We start from the raw sequence: 8,373 nt of genomic DNA on the forward strand, positions 1-8,373 counted from the left end.
GCTGGGAACAGAAAATTGTCACTTAGTGAGACAGCAGCAAAATACTAGAGGAGTTGGCTTGGGGGAATATATCAGGAGCTCAGTTTTAGATTAAGTTTTAGGAGCCTATTATACAGATAGATGCAAAATTAAGGGGGCATTTGGAGCTAAGGAAAGAAATATGAGCCAGATATATAAATGTATGAGTCATCAGTACACAGGTAGAATTTATAGCCTGGAGACTGCATAAGCTTGAGAGGAGAAACCAGCAGAAGAAATTGAGTTGAAATGAACAAAAAGGTAGAAAGAAGGCTGGATGAGTCAAGTATGTGGGAAAGTAAGTGAAGACAGTACTTCAAAAGTAGAGCTGTATCAGATAGAGACTGGAGATCCATGTGCCCAAGTTGTTAGGACATTCTGGTTTGCTTCTCTTTTGTGCTGTCTTTGAATTAGTGATGTCGAACTGTAGCTGTTTGTATCTAATGACCCACTGAATGAGAAAACGTATCTGAACACGAGCCTTGAAAATAGAGGGTGAAGGAGTTGGTTAACCAAGTAAATTAGCTAGGATGTTTGGATTAAGCCATTCAATACTTCTGAACAAATACTAGGTTACTACTATTTTTAAGATGTCTGGAAGTTAGAAAGATGAAAAGATGTACCAGTATCGCTTGGGAATCCACGTTCTAATAGAATTTATTAGAGCTGACACACAAATAACATAAATACTAAATGTAATCAGTATGAATCTTAATCTACAAAACTCAGGTGGACAGGAACTGTAAATTTGCTTATTTTTCAATACCTTAACTTAATTTTTTATTTTGGTCTCCATTTGATCGGGTGATGAAAATAAAGTCTTAAACAACTCAAGCCATTTCCTTTATTCCAGGGGTTTTGCCATAAATCTAGTATTGTAAATTATGTAAATGCTTTGGTATCAAGATATGTAGGGGATGGTATTGGTCTTTACTCAGGAGCTCTTCCTGTCTGCACTCTCTGAGATGACCACATTCCCTTCCAATCCTCAGACACTGATGAAGGCAGGTTGCCTCTGCATTTTCTCATCCTCCCTCCTTTAGCAATTCTCCAGGTCTGGCTCTCTTTCTATTTCATGTGCAGTTTCCAAAAAGCACAGGAAGCCACCAAGTGCTCTCCCTCAAAGCTGAAATGTGAGAAATTCTGTGAGACTGCTCCAGGCTCTCTCATCATAGACATGCTACCCTAGGCTGACTTTTGTTTCCATGTGATTCTGGGAACAAGGTGGATCTCTGGATCATGGGACTTGTTTGGTTACCCACAGAGAAAGAGGAAATAGATCTTGGCTCTGTCTATGTCTCCCTATTTTTCAAGCAAGAGTAGAGAGACAGAACACAGGGCCCCACCATACATAAACTTTCTTGCTTATCCTCTGATTGAAAAGAAGGGTGTTAGTGAAGCTTTTAAATATTCTTCTTTAGTGTTTTCCCTGCAGGACTGAGGCCTAATATCCCCAGTTATTGTGTATTATAAAGAGTTGCCATAATCCACTAGCAGAAATTATACTATAGGTGAGAAGAATTTAGTTAAAACTACCTCTAAAGTTGGTACTTTACCAACTTAACTTTTGCATTTCTTAGCTATTTTCCCTTTCACCAAAATAAAAGACTACAGTAGCTGAAAATTAAACTGGATTAAAGTAGCAAAAATAGTATACTTTGAAAATCCATTTTATTTATAGGAAAATGTTTTCTGAGAGGACACATTGATCTTTATTCTGTTTTACATGTCTAAAAATTATCCAATTCTGGGATTAAGGAATTTAAAAATTCTTTGATTCTAATTAATCAGAACACTTTCTTTCACTTAGTTCTGGAAACCCATAAAAAGTTATTAGCTGTCAGCAGCTTCAATGCCAGTTCATTAGAAGCCTTTACTTGGTGCCTGCTGATAGTTATTGTGAAGGCTGAAAGGTTAACAAGAATGGGCTGCTACCAACCTCCTTGCCAGGTGTTTTTCCCTGCAGTTAATGGACCTGAGCCAATTGAAATTATCACTCTAGAACTAGTCACAGACACTCTTAATCTTTGCATAGAAACATTGATTGGGGGGGGGGCGGGGGGAATGTGGAATTTTTATTTTGCTTTTCACCATCATCACATTTGGAACAATTAAAATAAAGTATAGTTAATCTTCTATTTGTAAATGAAGGCCTGACAAATCCAAAAAGAAAGAGACCTTTTAAAATAATATGCATGTATAACATGTTCCATTAAAATAATAATAGTCCCTTCAATGAAACAATGTCTTATAAAACCTATCACACTTTTTTGGAGTCATGGTAGTTAAGGACAACATAGGTATTAACATGTCTAAGTTTTTTGTTTTTTTTTTTTAATTACTGGGTTTATAAATCTGAACAGTTGTAATGAAATAACAAGAATCAACCAGATGGAACTGAAGCCAGTCACTGTGGGAATCTGAGACATGCATGCTGTTTGGGGGGACTGAATATGTACTTATCCAATCCAAAATAGAGCAGATGGCAAAGCAAACAGGTAAGCACTTGCTTTCTCTTTCAGATATCGTGCCTCACTGAATATCTCCATTTATTTGGGGAACTTAAGAACATCTGTAAAAAATCAGATGAAAGACAAACAGAGGTGACTGAGAAAGACTTGAATGAGTGCGGAATTTTAGAGTTTTCACACTGTCACATGAAGAAAGAAAGAATCTCCTCCTCTGCCAATCTTTAGGAATCATGGAGAATTTGAGGTAGCAGGATTTGAAGTTAAATACTTAGCTGAAGAAAATACAAGAGGAGAAAATGCTATTATTGTATGAAATCCAAAATTAAACAAGTGGGAACAAGAGAAGAATGGAACTGAACTGCGTATAATAGAAGTGAAAATTGCTCATGCCCACCCCCCACATCATTGTGTTCATCTGGTGCCAAGATCTTGGTTTCTAAATACCATTCTCCACAAAAAGCAACCAGAGTTCCTTGGAGAAATGGCTGAGGCAAGGAAAATCACTGGTGAAACTAAATGTTCTTATAGTGTCAGAAAGCAAGCAAGTACTCAATGATTAACAGGGACATAACAAAAAACCATAATGAATAACTTCAAAGATCCAACTGGCCCAATTTGGGACAAATGGAACATTTTTTTTTTTAAGGAAATAAATTATAACATTGCATTTAAAAAAAAAAAAAAAAGAGTCAAGTGATGCCTGGATGGCTCAGTTCATTAAGCAACCAACTTTTGATCTCAGTTCAGATCTCGACCTTGAGGTCATGAGTTCAAGCCCTACATTGTGCTCCATGCAGGGCATGGAGCCTACTTAAAATTTAAAAGATTTTAAAAAAATGTATGGGGAAGGGAGAGAAAAAAAAAAAAACCTCTAACAAAAGAAGGCTAGTTATTTTATATAGAATGATAAAATAAGAAAATCATCAATTTGCAAACAACAGTATAAGAATTGATTTATGTAAGAATTACAAAATGATGCCAAAAACCATGGGATGAGAGGATCCTTGCATTTTCAAAGTTTCACCTAACATATTATGTATTGATTACAAAGGGGAATAAAGTTATTTTTACACTAGTGAAAGCATCTTAACAAGGGATTAGAGTAAGCATCACTAGTAATGGGCCAAATTAGCATTGTGTATTTTCTAATAAGATGCAATGGAAAATACACAATACCACCTATGGGTATGTGCAAAAAAAAAAAAAAAAACTAATCTGAAACTAGTCATGAGAAAACAAGTTACGACTATAGAATATTTCACAAAACAATTGCCCTGGATTTGACAAACCTGTCAAGACTGTCAAAGGAAAAAAAAAAAAAAAAGTAAAATAAAAACAGGGAAAAGAAAAGAAAAGGCAAAGGAATGGCTATAGATTAAGGGAGACTAAGGAGACAATACAACTAAATGTTAACTGAGATCCTTCATTAGATGTAAACAAACAAACAAATAATGAAAGTCACATTCACACAGTTAAAAGAAATACACATGGCTGGGACAAATGGAGAAATTTGAATGAAACTGTGTATTAGATATTATAATTGTGCTAATATGTAATTTTCTAGACATGAAAGTGATATTGTGTTCATATAAAAACAAGTTCTTGTTCTTATGAAATTATGTTGAAGTATTTAGAGCAAAATATGATTATGTTTGCAACTTAATTTCACCTATCTCAGCAAAAAAGGTATATATTTAAAATGCATATATTGATAGAAATTTAAGAGCAAATGTAACAAAATGATAAAAAAAATTAGAACTTCTAAGGGAAAGATATATGTGTAACCATTATGTTATTCTTTTCGCTATTTGTAGGATTTTTTTTTTTAATTTAGAAAAAATAATGTTCATCTTTAAGTGGCTTAATTCAGTTTCAAGGAAACACTTCACTGGTATCCCAAATAGATATAAAGTCTCTTGGCTGCTATATCAATAGATCTTATGCAACTTCCCACTGGTACATAATGCTACTTGGTCATCATGGTCACCACCAATGGACAAAATAAAAACACAGCGTAAATAACATCAGATCAGAGAGTCATTCACATTCAAGTTACAGCTGGCTTTCTTTGAGATCATGGCAGTAAATGACCAAAAATCCTGGGTAGACACAAAAAAACTGTATAAAAGTTCTTGGAATTGATGATGGTCAATTTGTTAAAACTGGTGGGTGGTGGATTCCCCTAAAGGACACAATAATTTCTGAATGAAATTAAAAAACAAACAAACAAACAAAAAACTTGCTTGAACAGCTAAGCCTACTATATACAAACTGACCCATCTTACCACTCTAAAGATCCTGAAAAAATAAGCTTTTCGTTTGTTTGTTTTTAATACTGAGAATTCCTGATGTTACCTGATAGCTTAGAAAATTATTTATTCATCTAAATATATAAATACTTTATTTATTATTTTATATTTATAATTTATATATATTTATAATTTATATATATATACTTTATTTATTCATCTAAATATATAAATACTGATTGAGCAGTCTTCTAGGTGCTATAAGGCAGATATAAGCAAATATATAATATGACGTCAGTGCTACGAAAAAAATAAAGAAAGCAGGGTCAAGAAGAAAAAAGACAGCAAGGAAATAAAAAATAATAAAGGATGATATTTTTGGTAAAGTGGTCAGAGAATGTCTACAGTGATGAAGAACTGAAAACACTGAATGTCCAAGAAATTATTATAGTCCAGTTTGGCCTTGCATAGTATATATGTGTAAGAAGTTAGATTTAAGGATGACAATAATGTTGGGGCTAGGACTTGGAAGATTTCAATACCAAGTTAAGTTGTTTAGCCTTTAGACAATAAGGAACAAATGAAGTGAAGTTACGTAATTAGTGTTGTACTCCTATTTTTTTGCCAAAGAATTTGACAATATACATTAAAGTTTTATAAATTCAATTTCTTTAAATCTCAAGGAGAAAGCAAGTTAATTTTCTTCACAGCCATATTTCTATTAATTGCCCTAAAGGAAAATGTATATATTTTAGTCAATTCTCAATTATCTGCACAACATAGGAGCACTGCCAAGGATAGCTCAAAATTTGTGTGAAAGCCACACTGTCAGATTGGGACCATGATCTGATTTCCTGAAGCAAGAAAAATTGTATGAAGAGCAGTTTCATAAAGCTGTTCTGGACAGCAACCAAATAGAGAAGCCTGACACTGTAAGGAGTTATCTTGCTTCCACATGAATGCTTGTTTGGTTTCTACTCAATAAGCTTGTTGGGGAGGAAGTTTCTCTATCCTTCAAAGTTCTTCTGGTTGGTCTAAGAGTTAAATTGACATAAAACAGGTTAATAGGAGAAAATCAATTTGATTTATTTATTTATTTTAAAGATTTTATTTATTTATTTGAGAGAGAGCACAAGCCAGGGGAGAGGGAGAAGCAGGCTCCCCCCTGAGCCAGGGGCCTCATATGGGGCTCAATGCCAGTACCTTGGGAGGATGACCTGAGCTGAAAGCAGATGCTTAACAAACTGAGCCACCCAGATGCCCCTGAGAAAAATCAATTTTAATTTTGGATGTATAGAAATCCCATATGTGAAAGTTTCAAAGATAGAAAAGTAAAATGAAGTCTATATACCATCCTGAACTAAGGAGAAAAGGGTAGAGGCATGGGAATTCAAAAAGAAGGAAAGGCATTCATAAGAGATGAAAAAGAGTAATGCTTGATGGATAAATGTTTTCTGGGCCATACAGAAACAATGAGAAATGCAGAGAAATTTTAACAGACTCTATGTTAAATTTCTGCTTTCTACCACTTCTAACTTGTATTAAAATGGAGTTATCTATGGTGATAGCTCTATTTCTGGAGCAGGGCCTCTATCTAAATTCCTTTAGGTAGTTAGGGGAAAAGTCAAAGTTTCTTCCCAAGTTTTAGCGCTTTGATTGTTTTGAGCTCAGATAATCTGTGTGGAGAAGTGGCACATCTTTGGGGCAATTCATTCTGAACTCCTACCAGCTAAAAGCTTTGATCCTGTGTCTCTTCACAAGTATCTCAGTCAACTGGGGTAAATCCAGAAAAAGGTGATACAAAACACATGGAACATTTTCAATAGAAAAATTAACATGGAACACATTGTATAATTAACGATGCAAAACACTGATATCATATACATAGTATCAGCAAATATCCACACTTCAATACTTTGATTATTCTTGAACATAATAAAGGAATAGTTATTCTAAATTATGAAGGCATTAGCTTTTCCTCTGTATTTTGTTACTGATTCATTTGTTTGTTCATCAAACATTCACTGGAGTACCAGATATACAAAAGGCATTGCTATGAACTATGAATGAGGAGCAATGTCCACAAGTATTTCCACTTTCCCAACAGGAATCTGTTATAAGTCAATGTAGCCTTATAATTTTAAAAGAGTTTTATATTCAGATAGTTATACAATCTAAATTTCTCTAGCATTATCTTATATGTTGTGGCTCTACACTCGTAAGTTTTCCATTTTTAAGCTATGTGATCTTGGAGATATATATATCTCTCTCTGGGAATCATCTTCTCATCTGTGCAATAAAAATAAGTGCCCTCTGAGATCTGCTCTTACTGAAGTGGATTAATGATGAAAATAGCCAAATCTGAGCATCAGAAGACCTTCCAGTCTCAATAGTTCTGAGAAGCAAAAGTAATTCAGAACAATAAAGGCTTATGTCTGGAGGTGTGTGTGTGTGTGTGTGTGTGTGTGTGTGTGTGTGTGTGTGTGCATGCGCACGTACGCACACATTTGCAAGCGGCAGTGTATAACTGATGACTTGATGAATGAGCCTGGGGTGAGGGTGGAGAGTGTATGTGTATATGAAAGACTGATCAGTTCTGAGCAATGATGGAAAGGTTTTACTACTGACATTTACAACTATGAAGGTTTCTACACTTGTTCTGAGCTCAAGAAATATATATATATATATATATAAGTGTACGTATTCCATTACGTTGCAGGCTTATGAAATATTTAGAGAGACTAGCATTCAGCAATAACTCAGTAAATGTTAGTTATAACTATTACTTGTAATTATGATCATTATAATAAAGAAATCATGCCTTTATTAAAAGTATTAGAATAAAGTTTAAATATTTGAATTGTTCTGAAAAACAGAGATTCAATATGTATGTGTCTTCAGCAAGAAGGAAAAAGATGACATAGAACCATGTTACAAGTTACAATATAATATCATGTATTTATAGTTTCCAGATACAAAAAGGAGTGGTTACTAAACTGATGGGAACCAGAGGGACTTGAAATGCCTAATTACCCCCTCTTTGGGATTAGCATAAAGTCACTTTTCCTGATCATTAGAGGGTACAGGTTCGTCCATAAGCATGGATCAAATGAATAATGAACAGATCCTTGAGATGACAGACACCTTGAGAAATAAAATTATTCAGATGTTCAGGCCAGGCTCCTGAGGCACAAAAGTCATTTTATAAAGTCATCATAGTTGTGCTAGCAATAAAAGCTCACACCTGGTTTTTAATTTTTTTTCTCCTTTAGTAGTTGCCATCAGTTATTGGAGGTGTTTTTTTTTTCCCCTGTGTATTTGATATCCATGGGGCAAACGTTTTCATTCTGCTCGGTGAACTGTACTGAAACACCTTTCTGAAACCTTTCATTATTACTTTTAAAGGGAAGTAAGCCTTTAAAGCGTCTTTAAAGAGAACCTATGTGGGGGAAAAAATAATGCTCATCCTTCCACCCCACATGACCTTTATAGGCCCCCAGCTAAGTATATACGATCATCTCATAGTTAACAAAGACAGTGCCTTATGCTTGCCTTTTTCTCACTTCCATAAGGATGCTGGCTCTGGAATTTTCTAATACGCTGAAGGCATTTTAACTCTATTACTTAATTGTGAA

At 34.6% G+C, this 8,373-nt stretch overlaps 2 non-coding genes across 2 annotated transcripts; both read left to right on the forward strand.

Moving 5' to 3' along the window:
* The first annotated feature begins 7,075 nt into the window (after nt 1-7,075).
* On the forward strand, nt 7,076-7,139 carry LOC116581806. The gene has a single exon (XR_004282236.1). It is a non-coding gene; the product is annotated as a small nucleolar RNA U2-19 (small nucleolar RNA).
* Nucleotides 7,140-7,336: 197 nt separating this feature from the next.
* On the forward strand, nt 7,337-7,406 carry LOC116581801. The gene has a single exon (XR_004282234.1). It is a non-coding gene; the product is annotated as a small nucleolar RNA U2-30 (small nucleolar RNA).
* The last annotated feature ends 967 nt before the right edge of the window (nt 7,407-8,373 follow it).

Source organism: Mustela erminea, chromosome 1 (assembly GCF_009829155.1).
Source record: "Mustela erminea isolate mMusErm1 chromosome 1, mMusErm1.Pri, whole genome shotgun sequence".
In the NCBI taxonomy this organism is placed as follows: domain Eukaryota; kingdom Metazoa; phylum Chordata; class Mammalia; order Carnivora; family Mustelidae; genus Mustela; species Mustela erminea.